The sequence below is a fragment of the Rhamphochromis longiceps genome, linkage group LG8, assembly GCF_057381845.1.
Source record: "Rhamphochromis longiceps isolate RC_006_pf linkage group LG8, R_longiceps_female_GT1.1, whole genome shotgun sequence".
Classification (NCBI taxonomy): Eukaryota; Metazoa; Chordata; class Actinopteri; order Cichliformes; family Cichlidae; genus Rhamphochromis; species Rhamphochromis longiceps.
The window spans coordinates 4,538,641-4,558,853 of record NC_140564.1 but is presented as its reverse complement, the minus strand read 5'-3'; the positions used below and the strand labels follow the sequence as shown (position 1 = coordinate 4,558,853).

Below are 20,213 nucleotides of genomic sequence, written 5' to 3'. Positions count from 1 at the left end.
CCGGCCACACTGGATTAGAGGGTGTTGGTGAGCTCATTATTCTAACGAGCTCATCAGGGGGAGTGTAAAAAGTGGAATATTATTTTATGCCATGTTATGCCCTTAGTTAAAGATTGTGAATTATTAGGTAGTTTTAGTTTGCCTTATGAATTAGAAGAAGCTGATAACTATTGCATTAGTTAAACTGATTTGCATTACATTAGACTGCTGATTTATTGTGGATGAATGATATTGTTTTATGATGCATTATACTGCTGAGTTATGAGAAATACTGTTCGCAGAAAAGACATTGCCTTATTTGTCTGATTAGAAGAGAACAGAACATGCTGGAGTTTTCTGCCCCGTCTCAGCAGGACCAGATAAACGGGGAGCCAAGGTCGTAGCTTAGGCGCCGTGTGAGAGAAAAGTATGTGAATGTTTAGGCTTTTATGATAAGGTGGAGGCTCCAGAGGCTATAAGAGTTTGAGCAATGCTCCACCATTTTGAGATCTGAGACTGTCTGCATACAGTGTCCATCTCCCACGTGTGACCATTAAAATCATCGTTTGACTCAACCCGACCGGACCAGTGTTGTTATTGTGGGTTTTTCCTCTGGTGTCCATCCCCAATATTTTGAACCTTAACACAGGTCAGGCTAGGTAGTTGGCCGGTCAGCCGCATGAGCAGCGACCTGGAATTGAACAATGGGAAATACACAACATCAAGAAAAACAACAAGAAAAACGAACTCCCCCAAGACTGAGCTCGAACAGGGAGATCAGTTTGACAACAGAAAAAAACAACTCTGTGCATAGCACATGAAAAAACTCTTAATACACCACAGAAACACATGACAATCGGCATGGATGGGTAAAAGGTGAGAGACAGCCAGTTTAGACAGCACATCTAGGCCTGCAGCATATGCGCTGGTCCCCTTTGATCTACCGTTTGCATCGGGAGGGAATAAGCGTCGAAGGCATTTGGAAGGAGAGGGGGGATGAGTGTATATCTGCATGTGTACAGTTGTGGTCAAAAGTTTACATACACTTGTAAACAATATAACATAATGGCTCTACCGAGTGTCCCATTATTTCTAAAACTCTGATTTTCCTCTGATAGAGTGATTGGAACAGATACTTCTTTGTCACAAAAAACATTCATGAAGTTTGGTTCTTTAATAACTCTATTATGGGTTAACAGAAAAAAGTGATCACATCTGCTGGGTCAAAAATATACATACAGCAACATGAATTAGCAATTTTGGTGACTTAGAAAGTTGTCAGTGAACTGAGCTTCATAGCATGGCCTCTTAACTTCTTGTGAGTGATTATGAGTGACGACAGCTGGTGACTTCTCTTAGACCAGTTAAATAGGGCTCATTGGATACAAACGCCCACAAATGCTACAATGGGAAAGTCAAAGGAGCTCAGCATGGATCTGAAAAAGTGAATTATTGACTTGAACAAGTCAGGAAAGTCACTTGGGGCCATTTCAAAGCAGCTGCATGTCCCAAGAGCAACAGTGCAAACAATTGTTTGTAAGTATAAAGTGCATGGCACTGTTTCGTCACTGCCAAGATCAGGAAGAGAACGCAAGCTATCACCTGCTGCTGAGAGAAAATTGGTCAGGAGGGTAAAGAGTCAACCAAGAATCACCAAAAGGCAGATCTGCCAAGAATTAGAAGGTCCTTATGAATAGTAAGTTTTCTTATAGAGACATTCAAGCCTTTGACTTTTTGCTTTCAGAAGCCTTAGTTCAGCTATAAACCCGGGTGCTGACTGAGAGAATGATACAGATTCAGTTTTGAGTGGGGCAACAGAGTTTAGAATACTGTTGAGACTAGAGTTATAATAGGAATCCAAGTGCTCTTGGCTGAGCAAGTTATGAAAATGCAAATGACTAGAGAAAGCAAAAGAAACGTTCTCAGGATTGATTTTCTTAATATTCCGAAAAGAAATTGTACTTGGTTATAGAAAAGGTAATTTTGCAATTGAAAGAAAGAAGCAAGTCATCAGAAATTAGCAGTTCATTAGCTTTGCAGTTGGAAGGAGTAAGTCCAGAGCAACAAACAAGGTCCAAAGTATGGCCTTTAAACGGTGTACATTTTAGGACATACTCAGGTCTCAGACAAAAAGTTGTCAGGTCACAGACAGAAAAATGTCAAGTTTCAGGAAAAAGCTGTCAGGTCTCAGACAAAACGCTGTCAGGTGTCAGGTCTCAGACAAAAAGTCGTCAGGTCTCAAAAGTTAGGTCTCAGCTGTCAGGTCTCAAAAGTCAGGTCTCGGGTCTCAAAAGTCAGGTCTCGGGTGTCAGAAGTCAGGTCTCAGGTGTCAGGTCACAAAAGTCAGGTGTCAGGTCACAAAAGTCAGGTGTCAGGTCTCAAAAGTCAGGTGTCAGGCCTCAAGTGTCAGGTCTCAGGTGTGGACGCTGCTAGCACGGGGTGCCCACAGAAATGCAAAGCAGGAGATGAAACATAGCTGAATATGTTTCAAAACCAACTTCATTCTAATCCAAAGACTAGAAAATATGGTGAAGCATATCTTCCCTTTGGCTTCACCTGCACAAGTGCCAAGGTAGGTCAAACAGCATCCCACATTCTTGATTTTTAGTTCACACACACTTGTTGTATTGACTAACTACTCCTGATATTTTGGAGATGTTAGCTCTTTATACAGTAAAGTTACAGCGGGATACAAATAATATCAGGCTGATCCTGCCACAATTTGTTCCCCCGGTTCAAATCACAAACAGTATCCCACAGTTGTTTATGTTTTTGAACCCATTTTGCACAGAGAGGCATTTTTTGAAAAATGTATTGATAGCAATGTTGAATATTATTACACAGGAAAAAAACAACGACATGTAAAACAATTACACCTTGACGCCTCTGCCTTTCTAAATGAAGGGACAGTAACTGCATGTGTATATGTAAGCATGTAAAACCTGAAGATAGTCAGATTAACAGTATTTTGTCTCTATCTGCCATTCTGCAAATATACTAAATATTCAGGTTAAGAAACAGTCTGGATAATTCTTAGTATTGTTCATGGTTAAATGTACAGTACTCAGTACAACTTACATCCTTTGAAAGAAATAATTGAAGCATTAATTTTTGTTGTCTGCAAAACTGTAGAACCGAAAAAATGTAACAATAGAACTTCAGATCCCCAGTGTGTGAGGACAGAGAAGGATTGCTTTTATTTCAATTTCGAGAAATAAACTTTATATTTCAGTTTGTGATGATTCTGTTCTCATCATGATTACAGAAGCTGCCATCAGATTCAGACCTCAGCACCAACCAGTGACAGCAGACAGAGCATCCAACATGTTCACAAGTTAACTGCAAAATTAATTAATGAAAACAGTACAAAGGTTCAAGTACCACTTGTGCTGTCAATGAAAGCTGCAACTGTTGTGTTGTGTTGTGATAAAACACTGCAACTGACTGGCAATACACAACAAAACACAAAAGCCAAGCCATCATGAGTAGTTTTTAAGTGTTTAGTTATCCATCAGTAAAACATGAAAAAAAAGGCCCTGAACTGAACTGCAAGTGTGCATGTCCAGGTCGGTCAAAAAGGATATAGGGTACATCAGTGAAGTAACAATTTTTTGTTGATCATAAGGAAAACTCGCTACTCCAGAGATGTGGTTGTTCTGTTTCTCAGCCAAGATGACAGCAGTTCACACAAAGAAAATATATTAATATATTATCATGCTGTTTACAACTACATGAATGAGATTTATTACTATTACTGAAGGTCTGCGGCTCCGAACCGTAGTAAAGGGACCTCTGGCTAATACGTCGTAGCCGAAAACTAGCTTTACTTTGTTGTCTGGGTCATCTTTGCTAGCAAGAGACAGAGAGAGGCGTTGAAAGGCTGCTCCAACAGAACTTATTGTTTCGGAGGAAAACACAAACACGGTGTACAGTCGAGTCTTAATAGCTTACTTACAACTGGGCTCGTCAGGCACTCTTCTTGGCTGCAGTGGTTATTATTATATTTACATGCTTCCAGCTCCCGTTTCTGCTCAATGACAGCTCGTACTTTTCCACTCTCCTTTTTCTCCCTCCTCGCACTCACAGACACATAACGGGTATGGCAGTCCATTCTCCCTGCAGCACGGACTACACTGCCGATGAGGCTACATTCTTTAGGGCTATGTCTGTAACACTCTCCCTTTTAGCTTAGCACAACAACAACAAAAAGGCGCTCTCTCACCCTGGAAACACACAGTCGCAAAGAGAGCGCGCGTCACCATGGCAACCATAACGCTGCTGCCTGGAACAACAGAGCATAGCTGTCAAACAAAACCCAAACAATCCTGACCCGCAACAATACAGTTACTCATATTTTGTATTTTAAATATGTAACGGCGGTACATGTACTCTGTTACTCCCCAACACTGTCTGTATGAATGACAAAGGGTTCAAACAACTTGACAAGGTTCTCCATCTTGGTCCAATCACTTGTGAGAAGTGTATCCATCCCCAGCTTCTCAAGTAGTTGGTTTAGTTCAGCTCTGGTTTGGTACTGTTCCAACAAGTGGTACAATCCCAGATCAGACTTTTGTCACACCTTTTAAACACTTCTTCATTTGTCACTGATGATTTTCTTACAGCATGTACCAGATTTCTTGCTTTAGTTATGACTGAATCAGCAGTTGGGTGTTTCATGGCATCTTTCATTGTGAGATGGAGAGTGTGCGCTAGGCGCGGCATTCTGTGGAACTTGCTGCTTTCCCCATATTCTTGCAGCTCAATGTCTAAAACCCCCCCCCAAAAAACAGACAATTATAAAACGTGTAAACATTATAAACATAGAAGCAATAATCTAAAAATCTTGTTATATTTCCACTTGAGGTATGTATTTGATTTGATAAAAACAATTTCTCAAACTACGGACATTAGCTCTGTGCTGCAGGTCTCTTCTGCAAGCAGACCTGTTTTAAATCATTTTATTTCTTAATAGTGTGAGTCACATAGCTATGAGTTAAACATAATCAATATTTAATACTGGACAAAAGATTAGTCAAGATTAGTTGGTTACGTTGAAACCAAGCACACCATTGTTTTTCTTTTGACCAAATTGTGCTCTGCCTAGATTGATTACAAGAAGGCCTATGACTCAATGCCCCACAGCTGGATACTGGAATGCCTAGAATTGTACAATCAACAGGACCCTAAGAGCCTTCGTTAGGAACTCAATGGGGATGTGGCGTACAACACTAGGCCAACTTCAAGCTCATAGCACAAGTCACCATTAAGTGCGGGATCTACCAGTTCAAGTTCAAGTTTCTTTATTTGTCACATGCATAGTCATACAAGTATAACACACAGTGCAATGTAGCCTGACACGCTCCTCGACTTGTGCACAAATTGGGGGGGTAGAGGAAGACCATTACATATAAATATATATATATAGTATGTACATTGGGTGAATGTGCAGTAGCAGCAGCAAGCTACTAATAATTATTTATAGCTACAATAATATAATAATATAATATAATATAATATTATATATATATATATATATATATATATATATATATATATATATATATATATATATATATATATATATATATATATATATATATAATATATTAATATTAATATAATAATTATGAAATCCGGACTTCAGCAATTATTGACCTGTTGAAACGCTCAGCTGTGTCCAGGTTTCAAAGGTCTAAGTGGTGATTTAAGGAAAAGCTGAAGAATTAAGAAGAAAACAGACACTGTCAGGTTGCTGGGTCGTTGGTCCACCCTGACAGTGAGTTTATTTTGTATTTATGATTGCTTTTTACTGCATTTTTCAAGAAGTTCAAGTTTTTGCAGTTAGTACGAAGTTTTTTTGTATTTCTAGTTCATGTTTTCCTGCCTCTGGCTCATTCCTGTGTCTCATCTGAGAGTCTGTTATGTCCTTTGTGTATGTTTCCTCAGTCATGTCTGTGTTTCCCTCCATTTCTCTAGCTCACTTTCTCTTTCTTCGTCTCTCGTCTCCCTTTTCTGTTCCCATGTCTCCCCTGTCTGTCATGTGTATCCATGTGTGTTCTCCCTCAGTGTTTCCTGTTTTATTTTGACAGTCTCTCTCATCCTGCGTTCAGTGTGTTTAGTCCCAGCTGTGTTCCCCATGTGTTTCTACTTCCCTTGTCACTCTCATGTGTATATATTGTGTGAGTTTCCCTTTATGCCTGGTCAGGTTGAATGGGTCAGGTTAAACGTTTCAAGAACTTTTCATTTTACACAAAGCTTTCCCTCCATCAGGCAACCTACTCCACAGCGTCCCAATATACTCTTTGTTGATTGGCTCAAAGCTCTAACAGTTGAAAGTTGATATAATGCTGAATGGTCTATTTCAAAATGTTTTTAAAGACGTCATTTTTGATTGTTGATATGTTTTTGATTAACATCATTTTAATATTTCTTCGAATAAAGAGAACTGAAACATTTTTGCACACTGCCTCGATTTTTTCTTAACTTCCCTCTTTCATCCAGAAAGAAGAAACAACAACAACAAATATTACTAAGAAAAATGTGCACAGCAATCACCAAACGCTCGTGTTGTGCAAGTACTATACCAAACAGCTATACAGGCCTTTCATATATATAAAAATACAGAACTTTAAGATCTACTGTTTAAACTTTTACATGCTATCTGAACTTAAGCTATTTGAAGACTTAAGAAGTGTGTTGAATTTGATCTTGAGTTTAAGTAAAGAAGCCTACTTTGCCCTGTTTCACAGAGTATGGCTTGGTTCACTGCGTCTGAAAATTCACAAGTTTTCAAAGGGGAAAGAAATTATGTATCTCTATAACCCACAGATACAATAAAATAATTCTGATTATATGTCTTATACTATGTATTAAATACAAAATCCTGCTCTCTTACACACAGACACACAAGCAGTCACCACCACATCCATTAAAACCAAACATCAGCTGAGCACTCTGTGTTCAAGACGGTCATTGTGCAGACATATGAGACACAAAAGGAATTTGAAAGCCCAGTGAGCACGATTAAAGGGCAGGAAGCTCCAATTAAATCTGCAGGTCCACTTTATCCCCCCTGACTGATTACTCATGACTTACAGTACATATCTGAACTGATTTGGTAGATGAGACACTTTGATCATCTTCTTATTTTGTCATGGTACCAGCATTTCTAAGTCTTAGGCTTTTGTTTAAGTTTCCAGTTTAAACATTTGTATTTCTAATTTTCTTAGTTACTATCTGCTCAGGTTATATTTATAGTTCTAGTCTTTAGGTTTTTGATACTGTTCCTCCCCTGTTTTCCTCATTTCATGTTTAGTCTCTGTTATGGTTCAAAAATTGAGGAAGGAGAGTACAAACCACCATGGTCCAGAAGGTCTTTGGTCAAACAGTTGATTTTTAATGACACATGTGGGAAGACACTCTGTACGCAGACAGCCAGTTGTCTTCGACTTAATCAACACATACACAGATTCTTATAGCATCAGGGTTTGAATTTACTGACGCCCCTTCATACGTCACAAACAGGATATATACATACGTCAGATCAAAACCACAAAGACCTTTTAACACAGTTTTTAAGAACATCGTCTTCCATCTCCCTAACAGGTGCATCCTGTCCCTGCCGGATGCTCGCTTTGTCATCCTGACACCTCAGCAGCAGTTTGGCGACAAACTGCTTTTGCAAGCCAAGCAAAACATAATTAAACTTTCCCCCATAAATGATTCTCTCTAACTGAGTGTGTGTGTCTGTGTGCTTAACCACAATTGCACCCTGTTTCACCTCACGACTAGCTCCTGACCTCTCACCAGACAGAGAGACAGAAACCACTCTCGTATATGTAATAATCGAACTGAAACTATGGATATATCATCTACTTAAAATAAATGTTTTAATCAAGAACCTCTACTAAAAAGCTTAATACAAGAATATAAAAGTATAACAGAATCTTTTAAATAACCTAGCAATTAAAATAGCCTCGTCTAGCCTGCTCCTCAGAATAACTTTCGGTTTCAGTCCTGCAAACTCTCTGCAACTTCCTGTTTCCTGTCAGCCTGTCACTTAATCTTTCTGAAAGACACACACTGTTTAAACCTCTGAATACAATATCAACTCCAGATTATATTTTTAATGCAATGGTAATGATAATAATTATTTAGCAATAGCAGTAAAATAATTTCCCTGCTCCACATCTCCCTTGTCTTCATGTTCATTTATCTCCTGTGTCTGATTTCCGTGTTTCCTTTCTGTCTCCCCAGTTGGCTATGTCCCTATGTCTGTCTCGTCCCCAGTCCCAGTGTCAACCCCACGTCTTAGTGTGTGTGCATGTTTCCTGTTTTATTTTGATAGTCCCATGTCCTGTGTTTATTGTATTCAGTTTTGCTTCCTCCCTGTCATGTCTCTTTGTATTTAGTCCACCGCCTTCCTCTGCCTGTTGTTGTGTTGTCTCACATTGCTGTGTATTCCCCTGCTGTCCTTGTGTCCCTCTCTTCTCTTATTCTCCCCAGTTCCTGATCCTGGTTTCGAGTTTTCAGTTCTCAGTTTCCAATCACTGTTAGGTTTTGTTTACATGTATAGCTTAGGATTTTGGCTGTTCCCTGACTCAGGCTAAGGAGGCACTGAGAGCTGGCCCAGGTCATTGGTCCTCCTCTTCTACGGCGCTGCAGCTTAATTCCTCCATTACTACGTCACCACAGCAGCAGGAGTCTTCTACATCACCACAGCTGCAGCAGCGGAAGAAATTTTCCATGTCTCTCCTCCTCCAGGTCCCAAGTTTTTTTTTTAAAGACAAAGCTGTCCTGATCTGAGTGTTTAGATTCTAAAACTGTTTATTCTGACGCAGTTTCCTCCATTTTAAAAAAAAAAAAAAAGTTTTCATCATGCTCCTTCCAAGCCTGGAAGTATTACTACAGAGACTGGTAACTCCAGCTCAAAGAATTTAGAAGACTGTTTTCTTCACACTCCTCCCAAGCCTGGAAACTTTATAGCCCCTTTTGTGTTAGTACCTTCGCGCATTGACAGTTTACCGCAGTTTTCCATTAGGTCATAGTACCTGGTACCTGGTACCTGGTACTTTTTCAGATCCAAACGATCCGAGCAGGTACTAAAATGTGATGTCGTCACACTGCATGACACTGATTGGCTGGTCAGTAGTGTCACTCAATGAGTCATGAGAGCTTCTCATTCACGAAAGTCAAAACCGTCATCTTTGAAACCCAGCAACGAGGGAAATAGCTCCCAAAAAAAAAGAAATGCGGTGATCCTTGAGTCTGACGAAAAGCCACAGACCAAGCAGTAGGTATATTCTTGCCTAAATGTCCACCTTTAGTCTTCGTATCGCACATTATTGACGTCGTGGGACGTGCAGATGCATTGCTATGTTGACAAGCATGCACACAAGGTAGTACTAGGTTGTAATGGGAAACCAGTCATTCCAAGCCAAGTTGTGGTGATAAGGGGGTGAGTCGATCTGAGTAGCTGCTAATGGATAAGGGCCTTGAGATTGTTTATTCCAAGGCTTTGTTACCCAGTTCCGGATAATAACAGTTTTTCTGGAACTGTTGTGCAGCTAAACTGGGCCAATTACAAATTGAAACTTTACCCAGGCGGAATTCAGCAGTGTAGGGACTAACGCGTTATTAAGTAATGCGTTACAGTAACTACGTTATTATTGTGATAATGAGCACGGTAACTAGTTATTATGTCAAAATCAGGAACACGTTATCGTTACTGGGATTTAGATAGGCTCGTTATTCATTACTTCTTGTGGTGGCTATCGCGGCGCATCCACAGATTCATTAGCAAGTGGTGGAGGCCAGCAGGTGGATGAGGGAAAGGTGAGGCAGGAGGAGCAGAGACCCGAGGAGTCCGAGTGTCAGGTGAACTGAACTTCAGGTAAGAAGGTATGACCTGCAGTCTGTCTGGGTCAGATATAAACTACGTTTAGGTGGAGTTTATTTTCGTTATGCTGACTTTTTCGTACTGGGTACTAGCTAGCATCACAAGTTTCTATACAGCTGGGTGGGTGCTATGATGTTACTGATGTTGAACTTTATTTTGTTCATAAGGTTAGTTAGTAGAGTTTCCAACCGTCCCGTAAAAACGGAATCGTCTCGTATTCAGAGAAAATATTATGCGTTTCGTATTGAGGTGAAAAGGAACGTACACTCAACAAAAATATAAACGCAACACCTTTGTTACTGCTCCCATTCCCCATGGGATGGACATAGAGACCTAAAATTCAGTCCAGATACACAATATAACCATCCCTCCCAAACAGTGGTCACAAATCAGTCCAAATGTGTGGTAGTGGGCACATCTGCCATATTGAGATAATCCATCCCACCTCACAGGTGTGCCACATCAGGATGCTGATCTGACATCATGAGTAGTGCACAGGTGTACCTCAGACTGCCCACAACAAAAGGCCACCCTGGAATGTGCAGTTGTAGTAAGTGTAGTTGTAGTGCAGTTGTACCCTCGGGCAGACTCACTACTACCTACCCCCAACAACAGCATCCAGCACACATTAACACAAGGCTCCAGCCTGTCTCTCTCAACCACCCAGGTTAGGAGGGAAATGAGGAGGATTAAAACCAAGTTGGCATCAGGTCCTGCGCAGACCAACTGTGTTGGGTGATGTAGAACATCTCTAACCTGACCCTGAGGCTGGGGAGAGTCCCACAGTTCAGGAAAATCTTGACATTCAGTGAAAAAATAAACAATTATATTAAACAAAATTGATTCCAAACAGAAACAAAGACATTTCAGGTTTTAATCTTGCTGCACATTGTGGCTGGGTTTAACAGCAGGATGCAGGAGAACAATGAAGAGACAAAATCTGAATCAACATTTGCGATGTAGTCATGGTAGTCATGGTACATAAGAACTGCAGGCACAATGCAGTTCTTCTCCAGGACTTTATCACGAGGAAGAGCTGCAGTCAAGGAACACGGATGCATAAGCTGCAGCAGTACCTGTGGAAGAAGCAGCAGTCTGCATCTGCTTCCACAAACGCTCCAACTAAGCCCCTGGGTAAGTTGTTTTAATAATATTTTAATAACATTGTTGATGTGAAATAAGTTCAGTATATATTTATCTAATTGTTGCCTGCATCACAGGGATGGATGAGGATAAAGACCTGGAGGACGCAATGCTGAGCATCTCACCTCCAAAACTAGACATGCAGAGCTGTAAGTACTGCGTTATTACTAAATGTCAGACATGATAATGGCTAAGTCTGTTTAAATCTCATATGCCTCTGTCCTCTGGCTCTGCATAACTAGTCACTGTGCCAGCAGCAGCAGAAGGGTCCACACCCAGAGGATCTTCAGCAGCAAACACGGGTTTTCAAATGAAAGGTTTCAGAACTGGAGTACAATTGTTTTCCATGAATTGCTCTCCAAAGCTGAGCCTGAACTTGAACTTTTATATATCGTCTTGTTCTTGTTTTTGTGTGTTCTGGCCACGTTCTGGCGATGTTCCTCTAATAGTATAGTTGTATGCTGGCATTATACTAACTGTCCTAAGGACTATGAATTGATACCTACCATCATGAATTGATACCAACCACAAAGGGTGAGTATGTGTTCTTGTTCTCTATGAATGTGTTAAAAACAAATTAAGTAGCAGTAGTTACAAACACCCGAATGCATGTTGTTCACTGACTTATACCGCTCCTCCTGCTTCGATGTGAAGAGGTTAAAATGATTTGGTTTGTCATTTCTCTTGCATATGAATAAATTACATTTGTTTTGCAATGAGAAACAGGAGACCAAGATGGCGCCGCGTATGGATGCCCTGGTGCTTCAGTGCGTTACTTTTGTTTTGTTTTTGTGCATTTCTTCTGTGTCTGGGCACTCCTCTGGATACTCTTACACCAGAGAAGTGCTTCTTAACTACAGGACTACAACACCTGTGGATTTATTTCCGATATTTGTCGCATCTGCGGCAGATTTACTGCAGACTCTGATCAGGAAAGTGAGACGCCGAAAGAGAGGGAAGCGAGCCGGCGCACTCGTGCGTCTGAGGAGACGCGGACTGCGAACTGCTCTTCCTGGGATCTTCCTTTCCAATGTACGCTCACTCGGGAATAAGATAGACGAACTGTCCCTGATGAGAAGCATGAACAGAGACTTTGCCTCCTCCTGTGTCTTATGTTTTACGGAGTCGTGGCTCAGCGAGAACATCCCGGACTGCGCGCTTGAGCTGGAGGGTTTTCATCTGCTGCGCGTGGACCGGCAGGCCTCTCTCTCTGGTAAGACCAACGGTGGAGGCGTCTGCTTCTACATCAATAGTGGCTGGTGCACAGATGTGACAGTGATTGCTCAGCACTGCTCTTCCTCTCTGGAATATCTTTCTCCGCGGGAGTTGCTTCATTCATCCTGGCCGCTCTTTACATCCCGCCAGACGCGGATGCGCAGGCAGCTCAGTGCGCACTCGCAGAGCAGATACTCCACATGGAGCGGACATTCCCGGACTCTCTCATCATTGCTCTTGGGGACTTTAACAAAGCCAATCTGAGCCATGAGCTTCCGAAATATAAGCAGTATATTAAATGCCTGACCAGAGAGGAGAGGACATTAGACCACTGTTACAGCATGATCAGCGGGGCCTACCGCGCGGTGCCCCGCGCTTCACTTGGACTTTCTGACCACGTCATGATCCACCTAATCCCCGCGTACAGACAGAGGCTGAAGCTCTCCAAACCTGTCGTGAGGACTAAAAAACTGTGGAGCAACGAGGCTGTGGAGGAGCTTCGCACGTGTTTGGAGTCCACAGACTGGGACACAATGAAGGCTGCTTCTAACAGCTTGGACGAGTTTACGGACACTGTCACCTCCTATATCCACTTCTGTGAGGACAGCATTGTGCCATCACGCACCACGGTGAGTTATAACAATGACAAACCCTGGTTTACTCCTAAACTCAAAAAGCTGTGGCTGGAAAAGAGAAAGGCGTTCAGAAGCGGAGACAGGGACTGCTACAGAGAGGCCAAGTACAGGTTCACTAAAGAAGTGGACATTGCTAAACATCAGCACTCTGAGAAGATGCAGCAGCAGATCTCAGAGAATGACTCGGCCTCTGTGTGGAAAGGTTTTAGGAATATCACGAACTACAAGCCTAAAACCCCCCACTCCACTGATGACCTGCTCTTGGCCAACACCCTCAACGACTTTTACTGCCGTTTTGACGAGCCATCAGGCAGCCTTCACACCTCCAATGGCCCCAACAATAGAGACACTTTGGACACTAATTCCCCCACCTCTCCCCCCTCCATAGAGCCATCACCACCTTCAAACTGTTCACCTACAACACCCCCCTCCTCACCCCACACAAAAGAGAATTTCACACCACCTCCTCCAACCACAACTCTTCATATTCATGAAGCAGATGTGAGGAAGCAGTTTAAGAATCTGAATGCTCGGAAAGCTCCCGGCCCAGACGGTGTGTCTCCTGCCACCCTCAGACACTGTGCAAACGAGCTGGCCCCAGTGTTTTCTGGCATTTTCAACTCCTCACTGCAGGCATGTCATGTGCCTGCCTGCTTCAAGTCCTCTACCATAATCCCTGTCCCCAAGAAACCAAGGATCACTGGACTAAATGACTACAGACCCGTGGCTCTGACATCTGTGGTCATGAAGTCATTTGAGCGCCTAGTTCTCTCCCATCTCAAGACCCTCACGCCCCCCCTCCTGGACCCCCTGCAGTTTGCATATAGAGCCAACAGGTCTGTAGACGACGCCATCAACATGGCCCTACACTCCATCCTGCAGCATCTGGACTCCCCAGGAACTTACGCCAGGATCCTGTTTGTGGACTTCAGCTCTGCCTTCAACACCATCCTTCCAGACCATCTCCGAGGCAAGCTTTCCCAGATGAATGTGCCTGATCCCACCTGCCGGTGGATCACTGACTTCCTGACGGACAGGAAGCAGCATGTGAGGCTGGGAAAGAATGTCTCGGACTCTCGGTCCATCAGCACCGGCTCCCCTCAGGGCTGTGTTCTTTCTCCTCTGCTCTTCTCCCTGTACACCAACTGCTGCACCTCCACCCACCAGTCTGTCAAGCTAATTAAGTTTGCAGATGACACCACCCTTATTGGGCTCATCTCGGACGGGGATGAGTCTGCCTACAGGAGGGAGGTTGAACGTCTGGTGTCTTGGTGCAGCCACAACAACCTGGTGCTGAATTCCCAGAAAACAGTGGAGATTATTGTGGAATTCAGGAAGCACACAGCTCCACTCCCCCCCATCATCCTGACTGACACCCCCATCACCTCTGTGGACTCATTCCGCTTCCTGGGTACCACCATCACCCAGGACCTGAAGTGGGAGCCCACCATCACCTCCGTCATAAAGAAAGCCCAGCAGAGGATGTACTTCCTGAGGCAGCTGAAGAAATTCAACCTGCCAACACGGACGATGATGCAGTTCTACACCGCAATCATTGAGTCCATCCTCACCTCCTCCATCACTGTGTGGTACGCTGGAGCCACTATCAGGGACAAACAGAGACTGCAGCGTGTTGTGCGCTCTGCTGAGAAGGTGATTGGCTGCAGACTCCCATCTCTGCAGGACCTGTACACCTCCAGGACATTGCGGCGTGCAGCTTGGATCTCAGCTGACCCTTCTCACCCTGGACACAGTCTGTTTGACCTGCTCCCCTCAGGCAGGAGGCTCCGGTCCATTCGCACCAGAACCTCTCGCCATAAGAACAGCTTCTTCCCCTCTGCTGTTGGACTCATGTCATAACCATATGACTGTTCCCACCACTAACACATGATCCTACGCTGTGTTCACTGCATCATTCCATGTTTAGCACTGATCACCACCTGCACTCATGTATATATCTTTCTACGTAGCACTCTTAATTCTTATTCTCATGTATATATCTCATGTATATCTCATGCATATATCTTTCTACGTAGCACTTTAAATTCTTATTCTTACTTTTATTTTTTTCATGTCTATTTAAGCGCAATTTATGACACTATGTTTGCACTGAAGCACCGCAGCAATTTCCTAATGTTGTAAACCTGCTCAACATTTGGCAATAAAACCCTCTCTGATTCTGATTCTGATTCTGAGAAGTAAGAGAATGGGTGTGTGAGTTCCTACTAACAGCAACACTCACATACAGTGTAAATTATGAAGTTGCTCCACCCGAACAATGGGCGGGTTAAGAGGCAGGCAGATTTTCATCGCTGCGCTGAAAAGAATTAGTGCAATTCAGAGCGTGCCCATTCCCCCACCTTTGCAGAAAGCAGAAAGACAGGGAGCCAAGGTCAGGAGCCAGTCTCGCTAAGAATTAGAAAAACATGTGAAGATGTAGCTTTTATGACTAGGTGGGGGTCGTCAGAAGCTATAAAAGACTGTGAGATCTGTCGCCATGTTGAGACGTGCTGCATACCCTCTGCAAAACACCTCTCCCGTCCGGACGTTTTAATGCTCTTAAGTGTTGAATTGTATGGAAATAAATGATTGTTGATTGAGCATTTATACACCGAGTACTGTCCTTCCTTCAGCCCAAAGATTAAAAGAAAAGAAGAAGCATTTTTGCTACCAAAAACTATTATGAACAACATTTGATGCTTTAACAGTGTGGTAAGTTTAACTCAATCCAAAAAGATTTCTTTCTTTCTAACCTGTATCATATTTTAGTTTAATACTCCACGCTTTGTAGCTACCAAGAGCAAGCAACACTTCATGATGAGTTCATTTACTGACATGGATGAAATGAAAATTATGTTATACAGTCTTTTCTGATAATTTTGATACAAAGACAAGGTAACCACACACTGGAGACAAATAATTACTTAATAATAAGTACATTAAGCTGTAGAAATAAGTACTTAAGTACAAAATGTACTACATTTGTATGTTTGTGTCTATTTAAGTAGCCTCAAATAACTGTGAACGAACTGTATCCCTGAGATGAAAATATAAATCAAGGGCCTGGGACATGGGACAAGCTTGATTCCTCCATTATTATTGTGCACAAATCAAACACTTGCACATCACATGAGACTGAAATAACAAAAGTGCAGCTATTTTTACACAAGGTCAAATCTTCTGTTAGTGGAATGAGACAGTCTTCTGCACCCTAAAGGTGAGGGGCCATGTGCATGACATCAGGTATCCCGCAGGGCACGTTGTTATTCTTTGAGGGCCTTATACGGTGAGCATTCCAAACACTCCGGATGTCATTCAATACCTCCTGATGAAGAAACAAGAATTAGGTCAGAGCTGTAATACAATGCATTTTTAAAATGTCATTATGGTCTAAAATAAGTGTGGTGCATCCTTAAATAAATTGAAAAGCAGCAATGTTTGAATGCAGTTTAATGAAAACCAAAGGAAGAGGGAGTGATGGCAAAAAAAGAAAAGAAAGAACAACACCAGGCAAACCAGTGAGTTGTGGGATCTGGGCTTTTCTACAAAATTAACGAAATAACCTAAAGAAAATTTACCCAAAGGAACTGTCAATAGAAAATTGTACTTAGTAGTCAGTAGGGCTGCTCAATTAATCGAATTTTAATCACGATTACGATCTGGGCTTTCAACGATCATTAAAAATGACTGGGCCTATTATTAGCCCCTCCCTCATGCTTTACTCTCGCGAGGTGGCAAATCGAACACACGTCACATCAATTAAGAGTACCTGAGGAAAGCTAACCAGACGTTATTTGGAGAGGAGAGGATAATGGCTGCTAAAGAAAGAATGCCGTTGGTTGAAAAGCGAGGTAAAACTACTTCAGTGGTGTGGAAACATTATGAGTCCGACGTGGATCAAGTCGATATAGTGTGTAAACTTTGCTACGATGTTGTAGCTGCACCACAGGGCAACACTACAAATTTATTCAATCATTTGAAGACCGCTCACAAAGTGACATACGATCAAACAATGAAGGAGCATAGAGAAAAACCCTCAACAACACATGCTTCATCCTCACAGACCTCCATTCACGCTACCATGTACAACGCGACTAAATATCCCACCAGCTCCCAGAGACACAAGGAGATAACAAACGCGGTAACGTTTTTCCTCGCCAAAGACCAATGCTCAATTAACACAGTGGACACCCCCGGCTTTAAGAAACTAATCAACACTTTGGACAAACGGTATAACTTGCCATCTCGTCACTATTTTAGTCGAGTGGCGATTCCCGCTTTATATGATGAGTGTCATGATGGTGTCACAAAGGAAGTGGCTACAGCCCAATATTTTGCCACCACAACGGACTTGTGGTCAAGCCGCACCATGGAGCCGTATTTGAGCCTCACGGTACATTTCATTGACATGGATTTCAACATGAAAACAAAATGTCTCCAGACAGCATTTTTCCCAGAAGACCACACAGGGCAGAACATAGCTGCAGGTCTGAAACAAGCACTGGCTACGTGGGATCTGGAGGAGAGTAAACTCGTCTGTATAACCACAGACAACGCTGCAAATATCATACTGGCTGCACAACTGAATGGCTGGATGAGGCTCCAGTGCTTTGGGCACAGATTACATTTGGCCATAGGTGAGTAGGCCTAATTCCTACTGAATATGATGCATAATGTGATTTTCTTTCAATAAGTATACAACATAATGCTTCGAATGAATATAATAAATAAAAAACAATTTAAATTCAGAGATACTTTTATTCATTCTCACAGTCATACACATTTTCTATGAATTATACAAACACATAAATAAGCTACCATCACTTTGTCTTATTCATTCACACTCAAGGAAATGACAATCATCATCCTGATAATGCTTGTTTATATTTTTTATGTTTTTATAGAAAGAGCCATGAAAGATCACAGGATTGAGCGTGCAGTGGGGGTCTGCAAAAAAGTGTTCAGCACCTTTTCATTCAGTTGGAAAAAAAAGAGAGAGCTGAAAAGGGCACAGATAGACCTCAAACTGCCAGACCACTCCTTAAAGACTGAATGTCCAACCAGATGGGGATCTAGGCAGGCCATGGTTTCCAGAGTCCTTGAGCAGCAGAAGGCCATTGCCCATGTCCTCTCCCAAGACAAAGGAACCAGGCACCTCATCCCCTCATGGCAGGACATTGATGTCCTTGAGGCCATCAACAAGACCTTGGGACCTCTGGTTGAATTCACTGATGCACTTTCTGGAGAGAAATATGTGAGTGTGTCTTTAATAAAACCAACACTCCACCTATTTAACAACTCAATCTTGGCTGAGCAAGATGATGACACAGACCTCTCAAAATGCATCAAGAGGAGAATACTGGAGTACCTAAAGGAAAAGTATGGTGACTCACCAACACAAGAGTTGCTTGACATGGCCACTGTCCTGGACCCAAGGTTCAAACTGAGATATGTAAGCGAGGTCAGCCAAGAGACAATAAAAGCCAGACTGACAATGGAAATGAAGTCCATCATGGTATTTATAAAGATACTAAACATCTATCTATCTATCCATCTATCTATCATTATTTATAGTAATTATTTAAGGATTGTATTTTAGAATGCCAAACCCGAGACAGATAAAACCGGTTCCTCATTCTGTGTTGCTGTCATTTTATGTTTGTCCCATTAAAGGAGGCTGCAGTGATGGGGACACCTGTTGGCAACACGGAGGTTGCTGATGATGGTGCATCAAACCAAAAGAAGAGGAAAAAGGGCCTAAGCAGCTTCTTTAAGGCCCCTCACAGCACAGCTCCAGGTGCAGAACATGCTCTTCAACTGGACCAGGCCATAGCTTTTGAGCTTTTTGAGCCTACCTCCAGGCAGGGACCCTGGACACAGAGGAAGACCCACTGGGGTGGTGGAAGCTATCACAGAACCTCTTCCCACGACTCTCCATCCTGGCAAAGAAATATCTTTGCATCCCAGCCACAAGTGCCTCATCAGAAAGGGTCTTTAGCACTGGTGAAAATGTTGTCAACTGCCTGTGTGCATCCCTGAAGCCTGATCATGTCAATAGGCTGGTGTTTTTGGCTAAAAACCTTTGAAAGGTTGCAGGAACCATGTTTTGTTGAGCCATTTTGAGATTGTATGGGACTCAGGCCTACTAGTTTTTATTTATTTCTTATAAAAGGTACTACTTTCAGTGTTTAATTTTATTTTTGTTCAGGCAGCAACTTTAGTTGACATACCTCAATGTCAGTTTGATGCAATTGTGCATTGTGTGGCTACACAGCTTGCCTTGATGTTTGGTTATTTGTATGCATAAATATTATGCAGTAGTTTGAAGTTCACTAAACATTAATGTTTACATTTTTTTATTTATTTTTTATATTGCAAACATTTGCACGGTTATCAGAATTTGCACATTATTTTATGACAATCTTTAAAGCAATTATTCAATGCATTGTTATTGTTAAATAAATATCGTGAAATAATCGTGATCTCAATTTCATTGAAAATAATCGTGATTATCATTTTAGCCATTATCGAGCAGCCCTAGTAGTCATTATAATCTTTTGAATAATATAAGTTTGCATATGATAGAATACTGCGTGATCATCTCTTTATAACTCAGACTGTTTTTAATTCACTGTGACCCGTTATCACGCAGGGAAGGAGCAGTACCTGCTACATAAGAGCTTAACAAGCAGTTTCACTTCGTAGCAGGAGCCTCTCCTGGAACACGCGCACAAACACACACATATACACATCCACATTCCAATGTTTTGATCAAATGCACCTACTGTTGTATATAAATATAGAACAGGGCAGTGGCAGAGCACGAGTCCCGGAGCTGTCGCTCTCGTGCCAGTGCTCTGTGACTGCCCTTGCATGAGTCAGTTTTCTTCAGCTTTGTCCCGTGTCTCTCTTTGTCCCACTGTCTCTTTCATTGCCATCTCACTCCAAACATGGCAAATGTCAAACTCAGACAGTCTTCTCAAAAGTCCTTCACACACAGTGAGGTTGCAGCTTGCTGGAAACGCATCTCCATCCATCCAATCTAGATGGTGGTTCTTCTCTTTCTGATGCTGTTTGCCCACAGCGCTGCTGGACCTCTCTGCTCAGAACTCTGGTATTGTCTCTTGGACTTCTGTCCACCGTTGATGTTCATGCTTGTGCTTCTGGAACTGCACTCGGTGTCTTCAGGGAGAGATTAGCTTCCTTGGAGCTTGCTTGTTCAGGATGAGGATGGGAAGCTGCAAAACAATTCAGCCAAAAAATTCTGGCTGGGTGTTTCTATTTTTTCTAATGATTTTAACCTATAATTTTCTTCCGACTGCTGCCCGTGGAGAATTGATCCA

At 42.3% G+C, this 20,213-nt stretch overlaps 1 pseudogene; it reads left to right on the top strand.

Moving 5' to 3' along the window:
- Positions 1-17,902: 17,902 nt before the first annotated feature.
- LOC146662933 (E3 SUMO-protein ligase ZBED1-like) lies at positions 17,903-18,956 on the top strand (annotated as a pseudogene).
- The last annotated feature ends 1,257 nt before the right edge of the window (positions 18,957-20,213 follow it).